General features: G+C 41.0%; 1 long non-coding RNA gene across 1 annotated transcript; it reads right to left on the bottom strand.

The window, feature by feature from the left end:
* Positions 1-7,589: 7,589 nt before the first annotated feature.
* LOC119745527 lies at positions 7,590-14,439 on the bottom strand. Its single transcript, XR_005273652.1, has 3 exons — positions 14,390-14,439; positions 13,313-13,403; positions 7,590-7,673 (listed from the first exon to the last, which is right to left on the bottom strand). It is a non-coding gene; the product is annotated as an uncharacterized LOC119745527 (long non-coding RNA).
* Positions 14,440-19,527: the final 5,088 nt, after the last annotated feature.

Genomic DNA, 19,527 nt, shown 5'->3' on the forward strand with positions numbered 1-19,527 from the left:
CAAATAAAGAGTCAGATACAAATATCTTACACACACACTCTAGTACTTTATTCGGGATTATTTACATCTCGGGTCAATAGAGGGCGCACTATATACAATGTAAAGTTAAGGCGGTAGTACATGTGTACATGTCAGGAACTCTGTCGGGGTCAGAGCCCAGAGCAACAATCTAACGCATCATATCCGTGCGGGAGCTCTGTGTAGGTCAGAGCTCAGCTCAAGAACCTACTGGGTGAGAGCCCAGTACAACAATGACCAGAACTGCCATTTCTGCGCGCTTTATATAGACTTTTGGGGGCGCGTCTTAGCCAATGGGAGCATTGGATTCTAGTAGTTATGAATAATGCATCCTGTACAAAGGCATGGGGAAAGTTCTCTATGGGAGATTTGTACACGACTGACTTAAGACATTCTAGTGGGAGAAAGTCCGAGAGCAGTGGTTAGCGGGCGAAGTAGGATCACTCGTGGGTGCCTTACGGGGAACTGATCCTCAAGGAAAAGGGAAAGGGAATAACTTCTCGGTACATAGGCTTGTGTACAAGACTTAGTCTGTAGACTAGATAGGAACCTACACACTAATGCTATGGAGTAAAACTATGAGACGAAGGACGTAACCTGACCTCTAGCTACCGTAGGTCTCGGCCAGTGGGTTAGCGGGACACACTCGCTGTGGTGTACGGGGTCACTAAGGGGTGAATACACGGGTAGGTTTTAGCGAGCCACATTCGCTAAATGCTTCGGGTCAATGTGGGTCAGATGCGAGGTAAGGTGTGTGAGGGGAATTCGCATCGACTCCGGGGAAAGGTGGAGGGAAAATGGCTAAGTCCTAAGTACGTGTCCCATGGCGGTACATGTTCAATAGCAGTGAGTGCTACACGCATTGCGCGCTATACAATGGGGTACTGTACAATGTGCTGCACACTTCTACGTGTGTCTAAGACTTCGTGGTAAAGCTTCGCGCTGTGTGAGGGCACACAGGATCGCTGCAAGCATTACGCTGTGCACGGAGTGGAATGGACTGGTTGGGAAAGAAGTAAACTACGCAATTTGCGGGAACGCAACAGTATGCTGAATGGTACCCAACCAACAGTTTCCATTGCTAGCTCACGTCACAGATAAGAAGATGTGAAACTTCGGTCTTATAACTGGTTTGGCTTCGGGTCTAGATTTTGTTGTTCGCTGATCGCTGACAACGTCAAAACCTAATTTCATTATACAAAACTGTTTCTGATTATTTAAAGGTGGGCCCGTCCGTATCCATTTGTTTTGTGAAATCGGGACATAAATTTAGCCAGCGTTCCACCGAACTTCAAAATCGACCGAAACCAATGATGAAACCACAGATTGAGAAATGCGTTTTAAGTCTGGTTCCGGGTTAAGCATTACATGCTATAGAACCACAAGGTGGGAGTCCACGACACGGTGTATGCTTGTTGTTTCATTATGGAGGAAGGAAACAGACGGCCGCTGTATATGAACGTACATTATTCGCGAACATAACGTGACGTGAACAAAAACTGGCATTGCGAACGGCGCGGCGTAAGTCATTGCAAATATTTTTCGCAAATAAGTTTTGCTTTTGATTTTGGGACTCGAGTCTTATTAGCCTTCTTCGAGTCGAGTCGAGTCATTCTGATGAGGGACTCGAGTCGAGTCGAGTCATTTACCCGTCGGGACTCGAGTCGAGTCGAGTCGCCAAAAAATGTGACTCGAGTCGGACTCGAGTCGAGTCATTGACTCGAGTCATTACAACTCTGGAAAACGAATAAAGATTCCCAAGAGGAAGATCAAATCAGACAACGAAAATCAAGTCAGAAGAGATGAAAATCAAGTCAGAAGTGGAAAATCACGTCAGAGTAGGAAGAGGAAATCAAGTTACAACAAGTGGTGGTAAGGTACGGCTGTAAGGGGAGATGGGATGCCGTTTTAAAAGAAGAAAATCAAGCACGAATCAAGTCAGAAGAGGAAAATCAAGTTAGAAGAGGAAAATCACTTTCCAAGAGGAACATTAAGTTACAAGTGGAAAATCAAGTTACAAGTGGTGGTAAAGGACGGCTGTCAGGGGAGATGGGAGGCAGGTTCAGAAGAAGAAAATCAACCACAAATCAAGTCAGAAAAGGCATATCAAGTTAGAAGAGGAAAATCAAATTTAAAGAGGAGAGTCATATTAAATAGGAAAATCAAGCCCCAAGAGGAAGATCAAGTAAGACAAGTGGTGGTAAGGGAAGGCTGTTAGTGGAGATGGGAGGCCGTTTCAGAAGAAGAAAATCAAGCACAAATCAAGTCAGAAGAGGAAAATCAAGTTTAAAGAGGAAAGTCATATCAAGAGAGGAAAATCAAGCCCCAAGAGGAAGATCAAATCAGACAACGAAAATCAAGTCAGAAGAGAGGAAAATCAAGTAAGAAGTGGAAAATCACGTTAGAGTAAGAAGAGGAAATCAAGTAAAAACAAGTGGTGGTAAGGTACGGTTGTAAGGGGAGATGGGAGGCCGTTTTAGAAGAGGAAAATCAAGCACGAATCAAGTCAGCAGAGAAAATCAAGTTAGAAGAGAAAAATCAAGTGAGAAGGGGAAGATCAAGTCAGAAGAGGAAAATCAAGTTAAAAGAGGAAAACCACTTTCTAAGAGGAACATTAAGTTACAATTGGAAAATCAAGTCAGACGAGGAAATTCAAGCCCCAAGACCAACATCAAGTTAGACAAGGAAAATCGAATTGCAAGTGGTGGTAAGGGAAGGCTGTTAGGGGAGATGGGAGGCCGTTTCAGAAGGAGAAAATCAAGCACAAATCAAGTCAGAAGAGGAAAATCAAGTTGAAAGAGGAAAGTTATATCAAGAGAGGAAAATCAAGCCCCAAGAGGAAGATCAAATCAGACAACGAAAATCAAGTCAGAAAAGAGAAAAATCAAGTAAGAAGTGGAAAATCACGTCAGAGTAAGAAGAGGAAATCAAGTTACAACAAGTGGTGGTAAGGTACGGCTGTAAGGGGAGACGAGAGGCCGTTTTAGAAGAGGAAAATCAAGCACGAATCAAGTCAGAAAAGTAAAATCAAAGTAGAAGAGGAAAATCAAGTTACAAGAGGAAAATCAAATAAGAAGAGGAAATCAACTTACAAGTGGTGGTAAGAGATGGCTGTAAGGGGAGATGAGAGGCCGTTTCAGAAGAGGAAAATGACAAACGAATCAAGTCAAAAGGGGAGGAGTAAAATCAAATAAGAAGAGGAAATCAGCTTACAAGTGGTGGTAAGAGACGGCTGTAAGGGGAGATGGGAGGCCGTTTCAGAAGAGGAAAATCAAGCACGAATCAAGTCAGAAGAGTAAAATCAAGTCAGAAGAGAAAGTCATATCAAAAGACGAAAATCAAGCCCCAAGAGGAAGATCAAATCAGACAACGAAAATCAAGTGAGAAGAGAGGAAAATCAAGTTAAAAGAGGTATATCAAGCCTCAAAAGGAAGATCAAGTAAGAAGAGGAAAATCAAGTTACAAGTGGTGGTAAGGGACGGCTGTAAGCGGAGATGGGAGGCCGTTTCCGAAGAGGAAAATCAAGCACAAATCAAGTCAGAAGAGGAAAATCAAGCATCAAGAGGAAGATGAATTTAGACAAGAAAAATAGTCAGAAGACCAATTTATAATATGAAGGTCAGGTTGGAAGAGCGGTTAGTTTCAAGTTACAAAAGTTGGTGGTAGGGGTCAGCTGTAAGGACAGATGGGAGGCCTTTTCAGAAGATGATCATCAAGTTTGAAGAGTAAGATCAAGTCAGAAGAAGAAGATTAATTTATAACTTGAAGGTCAAGTTTAACGTGAAAGATCAAGTTAGACGAAGAAAATCCAGTTATAACAGGAAGATCAAGATCAAGTTAGAAGAGGAAGATCCACTAAGAAGATCAAGAACAAGTTAGAAGAACAAGAGGTGGATCAAGACGGGGAAAGTCAAGTTAAAACAGAAAAATCAAGTCAAAAGAGGAAAATCAAGCACCAAAAAAGAAGATCTTAGTGAAGGAAAATCAAGTTTAAAACAGGAAGATCAATTGCGTGTGTTCTAATATAAACATGACTGGTGTGATAAGGGTCGGCTGTAAGGGGAGATGGGATGACGGGGATGAGATGATGGGATGGATGTAAGGGGAGATGAGATGAACAGAAGACGCAGTTTAAGTAAGAACAAGATGAGAAAAGAAATGTGTAGCAGAAAAAGCTAGTAGAAAAGTTAGGAGAAAAAAAGTGTTAGAGGAAAAAAAAAGGAGAAGAGCAAAACAATAGGAAAATGTTTAAAGACAAAATTGGAAGAAGTGAGAAGTTGAACTTAAAGACGTAGTTAAAGGATTTAGGTAAATACATCAGAAGTTAAAAGAAGACAGTGTCCAAAAAACTGGAGAAGCCCACCATGAATACATTAAGGAGGAAAGATATGTTAGAAGAAACAGGAGGAGAAGAAAAATCACAAGAAGAAGATAAGATAGAGGAGGAAGATTAAGTGAGAAAGGGGTGATAAAAAAGAGAAAGTTAGAAGAGGAAGAGAAAGACTAAAGAGGAAGATCCATTAAGATACATTGACACGCGTCTGAACAAGCGTTTTGCCCATACTTTTTATGCCCTGCGGCGAAGCCGAAGGGGCATACTGTTTCCGCCTTGTCCTTCCGTGGGTGGGTGGGTGGTTGGGTGTGTGTGTGTGTGGGTGGGTGGGTGTGTGTGTGTGTGTGAAATGACTCTTGTAAATTATTGAACCTTGCACAGACTTTGTTAGACAAAAGCGAAATTCTGGACCCTGTAACATTAATTTGTGACTGAGGGGGTAGAGGGTTTTAAGAACACCTGCTTGGGTTGAAGCAAAAGCAAGAACATGGAAAATAACATGTCCATTACAAACACCCTTCTTTCCACCTCCCCCATTTCTCTTTAGCCAAACCTGGATCCTTTCCTGCAGCTTAAGAGACAGTTGTAATGTATCTTGCATTTGGTACTGATTGAAAAGACTGGGACAAATATTGCCATCAAAAAGACGTTGACTGATTTCATATGTTTGGAAAAAAAGTGCAACATCAAAGAGCTTCGGATTACACTATCACGCAAGTCTTCTTTTTGCAAAGACGCACCTTCTCAGTACCGACAATGAACGCATGCAATGAAGGAACGGCAGACAATGCCTCCAAGTTACCATTCAAATTGTTGCCCGTTAAACGGACTCCAATCACATGACCAAGAGAAGTTAGTAAGTGGATGATTGCCCTGATATCGCTGTTTTGCATACCGCACTCTAATAATTCCACAACGTGAAGGGAAGGGACACTAGCGATCGTGACATTTTGCAAACCATGCAAATTGTTTCCTTGGAGAGCAAGTGTATTTATGCTGCCTGCTGATGAAAGAAGAAAGAAAAGTGGTTCAATATCACTCTTTGTCAGACCACTTTCATATAGGTGCAAATCTTTAAGGGAAGGGACGCTAGCGATCAGGACAATTTGCAAACCGTGCAAATTGTTTCCTCTCAGAACAACTGTCTTTATGCTGTCTGCTGATGAAAGAAGAAAGAAAAGTGGCTCAATATCACTCTCTGTCAGACCACTTTCATAAAGGTGCAATTCTTCAAGGGAAGGGACACTAGCGATCAGGACAATTTACAAACCGTGCAAATTGTTTCCTCTCAGAGCAACTGTCTTTATGCTGCCTAGCTGCTGATGAAAGAAGAAAGAAAAGTGGCCCAATGTCACTGTTTGTCAGACCACAGTCGTGAATCCCAAATTCTTTCAGGGATTGTAATGGTTCAATGTTTTGTTCAGACAGTTTATCATGCAAATTGATGCCACTTAAGAAAACGCTTTGTGTGTTGCCTTTTTGATAACACTTGAAAAAGTTTTACGATGTTCAAATCGCAGTCACATACCACTAATTCATGTAGATATTTCAATATCCATGCGGAGTTATCCACAAACCTATCCCAGCTGTTGTTAGGAAGTACAAGGTTCAGCGATGGCTTACATTGTATGTGTGTCATTATATCCTCTAAAAGTCTAAAGTCACCTAAACCTCGACATGTAACACTAATCTCTTCAATGTCGACCTTGTGTAGACATGTATGTTTGTACCCGACTTCAAAGAAATAATTTGTAGCCACGAGAACTTCACCTTGCAGTTGATATGGAAACGCAACTTTCCCAATCTCTAGAAATTCTGTAATGAGAGGTTCTGACTGAGCTTCAAATAGGAGCATCATGGAAATTCTATGCCAGGATTCGTTCAGCTCATTTTGCTTCAAGGGATCTCCAATTCGCCTTAAAATCACCTCGGCGGCATTTGTGCTCAGCCCACAGCAGAATCTCAGAACGTATTCAAAGCTTTCCACATCACCATGAAATATACGAGACAAGTATTGGTCAAAGGCTTTCCTGTCAGTCCTTGACAAATCCACCAGATATGTCGCTCCGAAGTATTCTTGGACAGTCTTTTGCAGGAAAGAAAAGCAGGAAACGCTCTTGAAACCTCGACATATTTTTCTTTTTGACAACAAACCGACATCGGAACCCCTCTCACAAATATCTAGGTCCTTTGAATCGATCTCTTCTTCCATGAAATGAAGCCTCTCCCCAGCTGGCTCTAGCAACCCTTCGAGAGCTATCCGACCAAGTTGGGAAACATGAGCCTCTGTAGCAGACACCTGTTCATCTATATCCTTACCTGCATTATGCTGCAAAGCAGCTGAACGTTATCCTGGAAGAGTCCTGTTACATGATCAGCTAGTTTCCCTTTAGCTGCCCATGTGGGACACATCAGCCACAGAAATAATGGTATCTCCGCTAAACTACAAAGCGTTTTGGATCCATTCACCTTTTCAAGGAAGCCGTTTTGATTATCTGGTTCAAAGTTTGCCAAGTATTTCCTCGCGTAAGTTTCCCTGTCTTTCGCGTCAAAGCCCACCATGTTAATTTTTGTGTAGTGTGCATGCATTTTCAGCAGTTCATTTGCCGTCTCTGTCGGCTCGTAATTATAACCTTGCCCAACTAGAGTGATTTGAACGATAGTACACTGTTCAAGTCAAATCCGTTCGCGCATCGTGTGTCCTTAAATCTTGTCATCGCCATCTAAAGAATTAACACGCGCTTTGGGTGCTCATGGATGTATTGTTCTAAGTCTTTCTTCTTCAGTTTGCTGTCTGTGAGTATCTGAGAGAAAATGGCGTCGATGACGTCGAATTTCTTACCCATTCGATTGACGTCGACCACAAAGACGAGCTCGTATCTTCCCAAAACTGATAGAGGCTCAAATTGTTTTTGCTCTTCAGTTTGATTCCCCTTGGTTTTCATATCAGCCCAATCGTAAGCAATTCTTTTAAGGAGTGTGGTTTTGCCACAACGCGCCTCAGCTCTGACTAGTAATCGATTTGTTTTAAACCCCAGCATATTTTCATATGAGTCTAGTGAAAATGTCTCAACATGAAACCCTTTATCCCTATCAGGTTTTGATTTTGAGGGATCAGGAATACCCCTTTTCTTTGCCTCCCATGAGAAGAAAGGACCTGGTCTGTTTGTCTCTTCTTCTACCTTTTGGCTGACGTAGATTTCATCCATCTCTCTAGACATGTGTCTCTTTGTAGGATGTGTGGTCACTTTCATCGTCTCTAGGTAATGCGCTGCCAGTTCTCCTGCACACTGTTTAACGTCGAAAGAGGTTCCTGCAGTGCCTGTGCAGACAATTGTGGTGTGCAGGTCATTTTGGGTAAACCATCAAGTAAATTCTTAGCATTTAATATCTAAGGACGTTGATCTGTAAGTTTCAACATACCGGCCAAATTTCATGGGGCTGCTATTATGCTCAAGACAGCCTTCTTCATTTTTCACAGAGACCATAAGGCAGTGACAGAGCACAGAAAAAAGACATTCTAACTTTAAGAGTAAAAAAAATGCTTTTAAATCATTTTTATTTCAGAAATATACCTCTCACTTGTGTACAAAATACGAAAGCCCTTTTCGGAAGGTTGCAGATTGCAGACGCCCAAGATCGAACTAAAAATGTTTCTTTTTATTAAAACAAAACGTACAAAATCAAAGATTCTTTTTAGATTTTCATTTGCAACCTTACCTCTCTGCTAACTGTTAAGCAGCACCACGCAATCGGCCCCTACATCCCTGAAGGCACATTGGCCTACGAACTTCGAGGCTTTTCAACAAAAGGTGTGCTTTATACCTTGACTGACATTTCGTGGGTGTTTTGGATGTTCAATGGTTTCGTCTGTCAGTAGTTGCAATATTATGAACATAAGCTATGCACAGCAGTCATTATCCAAAACATTCTTCTTGTTTTGAAAGCATTGAATCACTGTTGTATTACTTTTAACTGACGTCAAAAGTATCACAGTGACATAAACTAAATCCGGTCAGTGTAAGTTTAACCAGACCTGACAAAGAACAGTACAAACTGTGTACTTGCGATGCCAAGTCAGTACGACCTGTTGCTTTCAGAGCGTCTCTCAACTCCTCAGCAGCGTCTGCTGTTTCTACCACGTATTTAACATTTTGAAGCTCTGCTGATTTAACTCTCTGCATGCCGTATTCGAATGCGTCGAGTTCTTCGTCCAAGAATCCCAAATTGACGGCGAGGTTCAAAAATGAATAACTGCTCATTTACTCATTTTTACTCATGAGTAAAATGAGCAGCTGCTCATTTACTCATTTATCCATTTTACTCAGTGAGTAGGATCATTCCCTCCCTTATATTAATCATTTTAGTTATGAGTAAATGAGCAAAGAAATTAGAAATGAGCAACAAAATGACTGAATAAGCGAGGAGGTCAGTGCACCTATGGTCGAAGGTGCAGCTGCAATTGGCTCTCCAGACGCATTAGCTTCCCGGTATACTGCTACAGTTGTGCCACGAGTGGTCCTTTGAATAGTGTTTTATTATCGGTACCACTGGATTCCTAACCCCCCAATAAGGTGGGTTTAGTCGTTAAAAAAAGATCACAGATTGTCTAGAAACCGAGACACTGTAAAAACCGGTTTTGACAGCCATTTAACAAATCCAAGATGACCGCTATATGGTTACTTAAACTAATTGCAATTGATTCCTTGCCCCGAAAAATGTATAGTTTTGCTAATCCCCACAACATTTGAAAGAAATTACATATTGGGCCTGACTAAATCGAGAAAGCCTACTATTGTACACGTATACATCTGTATTATGGGACTGACTGCATCCTACGCACTGTATATTTACACGGTCCGGTGTAAATATACAATGCGTAGGATGCAGTTAGTCCCATAATACAGATGTACGTGTACAATACTGTGCAAACCGAGTGAGCTGACGCTGAAAGTTTGTACCACCGCACACAGATAAACATGTACATAGATGGTTCTGGCGGTAATATGGAAGAAAATTGTGCAATTGGTATTGCACCTGGATAACACGATTATGACAAGGCCAATATCGGTGCAGAAGCACGGAGTTATTTAATTGCTCCATGATCGTGCAAGTACACCGCGGTGTGTTCACCGGTGAGTGTTTGTTTACTACAAATACATCAACTCATTCTTTTTCAGCGATAAAGCTCGACCGGAACAGACTCTTGCATGTCTGTACACGTACAAACTGTCCGTACAACTGCACAGTAGACTACCGGGATGAGTCATTCGCAACAAATCTTACGTGTTGTTCCATTCAGAACGATGTCTGATGTGCTTGGTAATATGTTGCTAAAATGTTACCGAAAGATTGAATTTTTCAATTAGACAATAAAATAGTTTCGTATATTTCAATAAACGTACGAATAATTTTTATTACACGATTTCATAAATATTGTCTATTGTTATCGCTGGTTTTAAATTCGCCTACGCAAATAAACACCCCTCCTACACATACCGATCAGTCCAGCTGGCTCCTCAAACTTGCCATGGTTTATGCTAATGAGGCTAAATGCAGCATTATGGTTGGCCGAGAGCGTAGTCGTGATGACGTAATACCCACTATACAGACGGGCATCACTACTTACATAGATCTGTGAGTGAGTACCATACCACAATTTGCATGTGTATTAACTGAAAAGGTCACAGTACGATCGGCTTCTGATCTTGTTTAACCTGACAGTGGAAGAGTCTCGCCGTCAATATGGGATTCTTGGACGAAGAACTCGACGCATTCGAATACTGCATGCAGAGAGTTTAATCAGCAGAGCTTCAAAATGATAAATACTTGGTGGCAGAAACAGGACAACCCCGCAGACGCTGCTGAGGAGTTGAGAGACGCTCTGAAAGTAGCGGGTTGTACTGACTTGGCATTGCAAGTACAAGGTTTGTACTGTTCTTTGTCAGGTCTGGTTAAACTTACACTGACTCCGGCCATCTGATTTAGTTTATGTCACTGTGATACCTTTGACGTCAGTTAAAAGTAATACAATAGTGATTCAATGCTTTCAAAAAAAGAAGATTTATTTTGGATAATGACTGCTGTGCATAACTTATGTTTATAATATTGCAACTGCTGACAGACGAAACCATTGAACATTCAAAACACCCACGAAATGTCAGTCAAGGTATAAAGCACACCTTTTGTTGAAAAGCCTCGAAGTTCGTAGGCCAATGTGCCTTCAGGGATGTAGGGGCCGATTGCGTGGTGCTGCTAAACCTTACCAGAGAGAAATGCGGTAAGGTAGTGTGGCGGATCTCGATTTTCTCGAGAAGTGACGGTCTCGAGAACCCTCCAGACGAGCGGCAGTCCAGATGGTCCTAGGGCGATAATCCGTTTGGAGACTGTCTGTCGCCGCACGTAACTAATTTTCCCTTATCTTGTTCGAACGATAAATCTACCCAACCAGACAATAAGTGGGACCCAGACACACAAGCTAAAGCTTCAAGAAGTCTCTTTATTCAGCCATGAAACAACTGCAGTTCCTTTACTAAAAATGCCTCAACAAAAGGCAAGTACTTAAAAAGATGGAGGTTTCCTTAAGGGGAAGGGTTTCCTTAAGGAAAAGGGGTTTCCTTCAGGGAAAGGATTTCCTAAAGGGAAAGGGAGTTTCTCAAGGAAGGGGGTTTCCTAGGCTCCAGACGACCCTCCGAGGTCTCCCGAAGGCAGATGCCGATCCTCCTGATGAGCTCGACCCTTCGTCTCCTGCGAGGCAGTTGTCATTCCGAATACCTTAGAAATGGGTTCCTCAAGGAAGGGGGTTTCCTTAAGGGAGTTCTTTAAGGGAAGGGGTTTCTTAAGGGAAGGGATTTCCTTAAGGGAAAGGGAGTTTCTCAAGGAAAGGGGTTTCCTAGGCTCCAGACGACCCTCCGAGGTCTCCCGAAGGCAGATGCCGATCCTCCTGATGAGCTCGACCCTTCGTCTCCCGCGAGGCAGTTGTCGATCCCGATACGTTAGGAAATGGGCTCCCAAGGGAAAGGGTTTACTTAAGGGAAGGGGTTTCCGTAAGGGAAAGGAGGTTTCTTAAGGGAATGGATTTACTTTAGGGAAAGGGTTTCCGTAAGGGAAAATAAGTTTCTTAAAGGGAATTGGTTTCCTTAGGGGAACGGATTTCCTTAAGGTAAAGAGACTTTCTTATCGATAGTCAACAATAAAAGTGCTTCACAAAGATCTGCCAAGTATGACTACGAAAGCAAATGGAGAATTCCTGCACAGAGGTGACAATAATAAACCCAAATATGCTGTCTTCAATCGAACGAGTATTAAGCTTAACTTAATCAAGTAAACCCAAGGATCAATTCCACAATTGCACCACTATTTATAAAAGAAAAGGAGTGTGTAACATTAACAATACAGCAGCTCAACACTCACGGTAAGATTTGTGGTCACTCCCCGACACTCTGTCTTCACGATGCTTTTCTTAGTCTGCCACTCCACGGCGCGCCAAAACAGTCTGGCCAGAATGCGCGCGAACGCTGCCTTATATACCCCATTCTAAAAATAGCGCACAAGCTATGGCGGGCAAACGAAACATATAAAAAGTATGGAGCGCCGTTTACATTTCGTTACAGTAGCAAATGAAAATCTAAAAAAATCTTTCAATTTGTACGTTTCTTTTAATAAAAAGAAACATTTTTAGTTCGATCTTGGGTGTCTGCAATCTGCAACCTTCCGAAAAGGGCTTTCATATTTTGCGCACCAGTAAGAGGTATATTTCTAAACTAAAAATGGCAAGTATATTTTTGGGATTCTACTTACATATCCTTATACTTACATTTGTACATGTCATTTTCTAAAGCATGTAACTGACGGGGTAATTATGAGCATTAAACGAACGATCCAAAATGACCACTGTTATAATCATAAAGTTGCCTGCATTTACCTTTTCCTTAATGGAACAGTTATCCTAATAAACCTATATTGACTACTGTATCTGCCAAGTTTGGTGCTTTGTACCGGTGTTGTAGGATTTTTGTTGAATGTTGAATTCTTTAATTAGACAATAGAATAGTTTTGTATATTTCAATAAACGTACAAATAATTGTATTACACGATTTCATAAATATTGTCTATTGTTATCGCTGGTTTTAAATTCGCTTACGCAAATAAACACCCCTCCTAAACATATCGATCAGTCCAGCTGGCTCCTCAAACTTGCCACGGTTTATGCTTATGAGGCTAAATGCAGCATTCTGATTGGCCGAGAGGGTAGTCGTGATGACGTAATACCCACTATACAGACAGGCATCACTACAGATGTATATTATTTTTAAAGCTGGTACCGGTACGAGCGTTATGGGTGTGGCACCCCGAAAAAACACATTTTCAAATTGAATTGATAGTTTTCTAGCATTACATTACTATGTCTTATTTCAGTGAGACATCGAACAAAAAAATCAGGCCACAATAAATAATATTTTAACAATTTATTTCAAATTTTGAATTAGAAGCGTCCTGCTCCTTATTTACTTCTAAAGATAGCAGTATATGGTGTGCACATGCGCTTTGTGACAGTGCAGTTATGAATCAAAAGTATACGTATGGACCCCTAACGTAACTGTCATAGTGTGCATATTTGCTAGGGGGCGAGTTGACCAGACACCGTACTTGCACAGTTTACAGTGTCATACGTGTTGCCACCACTCACACAAAACAAAAATATGAAAACCACTGGTTTTGCGAATCAGTTAGAGGAAAAGATGCAAAAATAGCCGAGATTATGATAGAACGTAGATTGGGTGCTCGTAGGTCTACTATGATCGCGGGGCCGGCATCGTAGCGAACACTTATTTTAATGTAAAATTTGCAAAGGGATATGCTGAAATTTTGAAGAAACTTCCCTTTTGTTTTGAAAAGGGATTTTTGGTTAAACACTCAATTTGACTGATGTTTGAGACAGCCACTTGTGCCAATAGTTACCTAATCCACCGCCCAGCAAGCCACCAGCGCGAAGCTCGATGGTCTGGTCTTGTTGTATCCCATGGTCGCGAATGGAGAGTAGGTCACAAAGCTGTAAACCAATTGTAATGAAATATCATGAGACTTCCAGAAAACTATCAATGTATAAAAGGTTGGGACACTTGGAATGTATACGCTTAGCCTCCAACGGTCACCAACTCCCCCGCTACCCCAGTCAATGTTGTTCTCCTTAGCGGATGGAGCACACACCGCGCAATGAGAGACAACATTGAACGGGGGCTGGGGGGTTGGGGGCCCAGCGAGATTTGGCCAGGATTGTAGCTGGCCAGGCTGACAGGGGCATGGGTCGTACTTGGTCATTTTGGTTGTGCACATCTGGGGTGCTGATCAGCACATCACAAAACACTTTTTTAAAGAAAACCACAATGCGCATGAACATGAGCGTCAAACGGTGGGGACATGGGAGGGTATATCCCTCCCCCACTTTTTAAGTGGGGGATATCATATTGTTCCCCAAAAAACACTTTTTTGTCCTGAATAAAGTTTGAAGACTATAATTGATTACAAAGCTAAGAATACCTGATTGAATGACTCAAAACGAGAGAATGATGTTTAAATTTTGTGTTTTTGCTTTAAGAAAAAGTTAAAAAGCCTAGGTCATCAATTTCCTCAGATTGCACCACAGAGCATCTTTTTTTCGGACCTCTTGATAAGCGGGCTCCAAACCCCAAGCCGTGACGGCTTATCACTCCACGCTCCCATTAGTTCTTTTCTAGTTATGCCTCCCCCCCCCCACTTTTCAAAAGCGATTGACCCCCTTACGCATAAACCTGACCCCCTTGGAAGTCATTGTTCTTGGAAGTCACATATGTTATGGTCTTAACTGTCTACAGAGGCAGAGTAACATTGAAGTGTTAACTATGTGGGTCTTTGGAATACCACCTCTTCACAGCGAAGGTATATAATTCAATAAACAGTTGAGGAAATTATAATTAAACTGGTATACGCTCAAATAAATTGATTTTTAAAATATGACATCAATTTTTTAATTTTTTATTGTAAAATTAAAAGCAAGACCTGAAAGTTTCTCCCGATGTAAAGGTGTTGATCTTGAGGCTGGATGCTATCTCACTTTCAACCAATGCCTTTAAATCAGATACGGATGTCTCCGGATCCAGTTGCAGGCAAAATGTCTTTGGTAAGAGGAGACCTCGGACAAAAACCTGCAATTTCTGTCTCACATCAATGGGACTGCAAGTTGGAAATACAATAAAATCTCCTGGATGAGATAAAGCAACACATCTTTCACAATCATTGTTTTCTATTCGGCTATCTTTTGTTGGGTTTTTATTACATTTTCCCTTCCGCCTTTTGTGTACAAGGAAACGATGTCAAATATTCACCTCTAATAACCAGGTCGTTTAATTATACAGTGTGTATAAAAAAAAATGCAATCAAAATACAATGGATTGCCAGACGTCAAATGAGTAACCAACATATTAATAATATAGGTATGGTTAGAAAGATACACCTCTCCACTTTAAAATGAGACATCTAACGTCAAAATCTGATAGTTTTTGACAGTGTTATGAGTAATTTTCCAAGAGAGGTCTAATTGACCATGGGACCAACTTTTCAATTTTAGGCAATGAGACAAAGGTAGCCTAATTACCTCTGTGTTGCCTGGCGTACAAAGAAGTTTTTTTTAATTAATTTATTTATTTTGTTTGCGAGTAAACACAATTCTAAACACTTTCTTGCTATCACCTCATGCTAAGAATGTTAAGCATGTGAACATGTTTACAAACTGATAGCAAGAAAGTGTTTAGAATTGTGTTTACTCACAAAACACATTTCTGTAGGCCAGGCAATTATCCACAAAGAGGTTATTAGTCTAACTTTGTCCCTATGCCTAAAATTGAAAACCAATGGTTCCATGGTCATTGGTCAATTTAATCTTTCTAGGAAAAATCACTAACTCTGTCAAAAATTATCAGATTTGGACGTTTGATATCTCATTGTAAAGTGGAACGGCGCATCTTTCAACCAATGCCTATATTACCTATGTTGGTTACACATTCTACGTCTGACAGCCCGTTGTATTTTGTTTGCACATTTTTGATACAACGATATCGTGTTTTGCGCATTAATATTTGCAAATGGTTTGAGGTACATATTGAAAGCTGCTTGGAACAGGTCAACCAAAACAAAATTGAAAGGAGGTGATACATGAAGATACGATTGCAATTTTATTAACAATGAAATTGTCAAGCAGAAACCACTATTCCTGGTAAGAAATGACAAAACTTCTATCATGCAGGCCTAATATATGATGGGGATTTATGGAACATTTCGTGGATAAAGATTTTTGAGAGCAGTTGACCCCGTCAGTACCTGTTCACATCAGCTTTACTGGTCGTTTCGTCTGTATTCGGTGTTTTGCCGTGTTCAGGGTCAGTTATTGACGCCTCTTTCAGTGGCAGGACGGATGCTCTTTCTTCATCAGGATGGAGTCTAGGCGAGGCTTTGACTGGAAAGGCGGCCATCAATGCCGCCTTACGACTTTGTTTAACCCTCCTCTTCGTGCTGACGAGTTTGCTGAGTGAGTGGTTGTACTCCTCCGCCTTGATCCTAGCTCTGCCCTGCTGGTCAGGGCTGTCTTGCTTCATCTTTGTAATTAAAGTCAGACGTTAGACGACGAGGGTCAACTAATCTAGAATAACGTTGAAAATATATGTTAACCGTACTTTTGTACGTAATCGTAGTTTTACGATCGAAATCTCAGTGTTGTTGACTCAAGTCGCTGACTCGCACTCGAGTCGGACTCGAGTTGCTATTTTTTTGACTTGAGACTTGACTTGACGTAGTAAAAAAAATACTTGAGACTCGATGACTTGTGACTTGATTTGACTCGAATAACTTTGACTTGCTGACATTAACACATTTCTTAAAGTTATAAACAAACACAAACCTCTGGGCGTTCATGCGCACTAGCATAATCGGTTGAAAAGAATGCAGATACACAGCGAATTAGCAACCAGCACGCGATAGCTGGGCATCTCGAGCCTGCTATGCACACGTCATGTACATGACTACATGAAGCACTATGCGTGTACCATCTGTTGTTATGTGGTGGTCTTCCCTACTGTTATTCTAGGGTTGGGGTCCGTCCATATACTTAAACACGGATGAAGCTGGAGTCTGACACCAATCAGTCACTTCTCATTGTCTATTATGAATCTGATGCTAGGTCATATAGAAAACCCCAAAAAACAAACCCCAAAAACGAAAAATAAGTAGTGCCTATTTACTACATATTTATACCTGTATACATAAGCTTGATAATCATGGGTTCTAGACAAAGTGTTAGTTGTCTTCAAAGCACAAATTTGCGAAAAGTATTGCAATAGCTGACGGTGCAAAATGTATGCTCACTTCACTTTGCAAATAGCAGTCATGTACAAATAAACAACGTGTCACAGACTCCCACCTCATGGTTCTAGAACGCACAAAATACTATCCAGGAACCAGATTTTTAAATACATTTTCCAATTCGCTGTTTCATCATTGGTTTTGGGCGATTTCTTATAAAGCTCTTGGATTCGAACGCTGGCTAAACTTTTGGCCTCTTTTTATAAATTTTGGTAAAGTGTTTAAATATTCGTGACTCGAATTGACTCGAGCTAAATATTTGACTCGACTCGACTCGACTCGACCTAATGACTCGACTCGACTCGAGTCAATTCTTTAAAATGACTCGACTCGACTCGAGGCACTTCTTTAAAATGACTCGACTCGACTCGAGTCACAAAATTCAGTGACTCGTTACAACTCTGGGGAAAGTCCCTCCGTACGCAATAGCGGTGTCATAGAAAAAAAGCTCTCACGACAAACACACCATACACACCGGCAGTGTCTTATCACATCGGGACTCCCACAACTTCCCTGCTTTTATGCCATGCGACCCGAATGGGACGTATCATAATGACCCAAGGAGATATGTACATTAGTTTACATTAGTTACAATCAATAACCTTTAAAACAAGCAGTGGAGATAATAAATATCTTCAACAATTTGTATGTTTGAGTTTGAAATACTATGCATCCTTGCTCCAGGTTAACTAGGACCAGCTCCTGTGGTCACATCTGTAATCAAAAGAAAAATTAAGTGAAAAGCTACAGAATTTTCTCTCCGTTCCCTTCAAGTGGAAAACGCATAATTTGAAGGTACACATCGGTCTTTACTATATCAATACAAGCTTTACATTCAAGCTGTAGCAAAGATATATATATTTTGTATAAAATGCAGTGACTAAACAGATGCTAGAAGAATACAAACTCGCTCAACTTTTACAAACACAGTTTAACCATAAAGAAAACAAAATGCTTCTTCTAAAATTTGGGAAAGCGTTAGCATACTTTTTAGCAATATTCTGTAATCCAACAACTCTGTTATAGTGACGATAAAACACGAAAAAGGTGCAAACTACACAGGGTGCCAGGCTGGTCAAACCATGTCCTACAATAGGAGTACCAAGACCCTTTACTCAACTCGTTCGTCAAGCATAATCAATGATAATTAATTAGGTAATTGCATTTCGCCAGCAACCCCAAACTCTCGTACGACGTTCAGAGGGCCTCAATCCAAACTCCTCTGGACTTTGGGTGAACATGTGTGCTCCAACTACAGGGTTCGTACAGGTATAACTTGGACTTATAGCAATGTAAGATCCACTTTTACTCACTCCCTTGATTGAACTGGAATTACGGATTACAGAATTTTTTTTTTTTTTTTTTTTTAACCTCATCAGCATTTGGAACAAGGACCAAAATAAAATCCTCAACATATGAGCACTCACTCTCATCATTGAAAACAGAATTTCCATCACAAAAACAAGGTGAACAAGAATGTTGACAATCATCAACAGAACTCTCTGTCAAAATCACAAAGTCATCACCATGAGGTTTGTTTAAGGTACTGGAATCATTCACCTCATCAAGAGGGTAATACGCAGGCTCATCCAGTGGGTTCCCTGCTTTTTCCTCTGCCCTAAGTTCAAGCAGAATATTTATATTGGATTGCAGATCATCTAACTGCTCATTAATTTGTTGCTGCTGCAAAACCAAAATGTTTACAAACTCGATTAAGTATTTTTGATGGTCGAGTAGTGGTAACAGACTGTTGTCCCAAATCACATTTCAAATCTTGAATTTGCTGAGGCACTGGACAACTGATACTTTTCAGCGCTCCAACAATAGTATCAATAAAGGCTCTATGAGAATCAACAACAACATTTACCAAGACTTCATTTCTGGCCATAATTCAAACCTAATTAGCTTCAAAGCTACACAAATCTCAGCTGATGTAAACTCAATCAGGGCCAAATTCAAATACAAAAAGTCACATGTCTATACAATAAGACTAGGTGCGATTTATGCAATCAATGTGTACACTTAAACAGGAAAATTCCAGTGAAAGCATAAAGCCTCACCATGGAAGGATACTATTCACTGATCAAAAAATGTCTCTACCAGGTTCCAAATATTCTGGTGAAATTGCCAAAGAAAATCCCACAACTGGGTTTATTCACAAAATCACTCAACAGTGAGCACAAATATAGCTCTACAAATTTAGAGCAAGAATTTCCTTGCAGACAAAGCAGAAAGGCAAATCTTTCAGCAACCCGGCAGTGGCGAAACTTTCCAAACACTAGTGACGTGTTAATCTTGGTCCAAGGCTGGACTTGTATTTTGGTTTCCCTTATGCAGCCAATCCCCAACAGGCACGATCAAGCAATGGCGGTGGTAGAGGGTGCCATTAACAAGATGAATCGAATCCAATCCTGGTAATATTGGCAGGAATTTTCTGGGAGAAGTTCCAAAATTTCCAATACTAAATTTGTATTTCGTTCCCATATTGCAGTCCCTGGCATGGGCGTCGCCAGGAGGGACGGGGAGGGGGAAAAATATCCCTCCGCCCACCCTCGAAAAATGATACAGTGAAAATATGCTAGCGAAAGTACAAGGATTTTGGGAAATTTGCTTTGCCCCCTCTAGGAAAAAATCTTGGCGACGCCCATGGTCCCCGGCAAGCGTGATAAAGCCGGTAGAGGGCGCTATCAACAAAATGAAGCAGACCCAGGATTTTTCTGGGTTCAGCGTTAATGTTATTCAGGGGTCAGACCTGTAAATCGACTCCCATAGACCTCAGTGAT

This window comes from Patiria miniata, unplaced genomic scaffold (genome assembly GCF_015706575.1).
Source record: "Patiria miniata isolate m_02_andy unplaced genomic scaffold, ASM1570657v1 HiC_scaffold_1, whole genome shotgun sequence".
In the NCBI taxonomy this organism is placed as follows: domain Eukaryota; kingdom Metazoa; phylum Echinodermata; class Asteroidea; order Valvatida; family Asterinidae; genus Patiria; species Patiria miniata.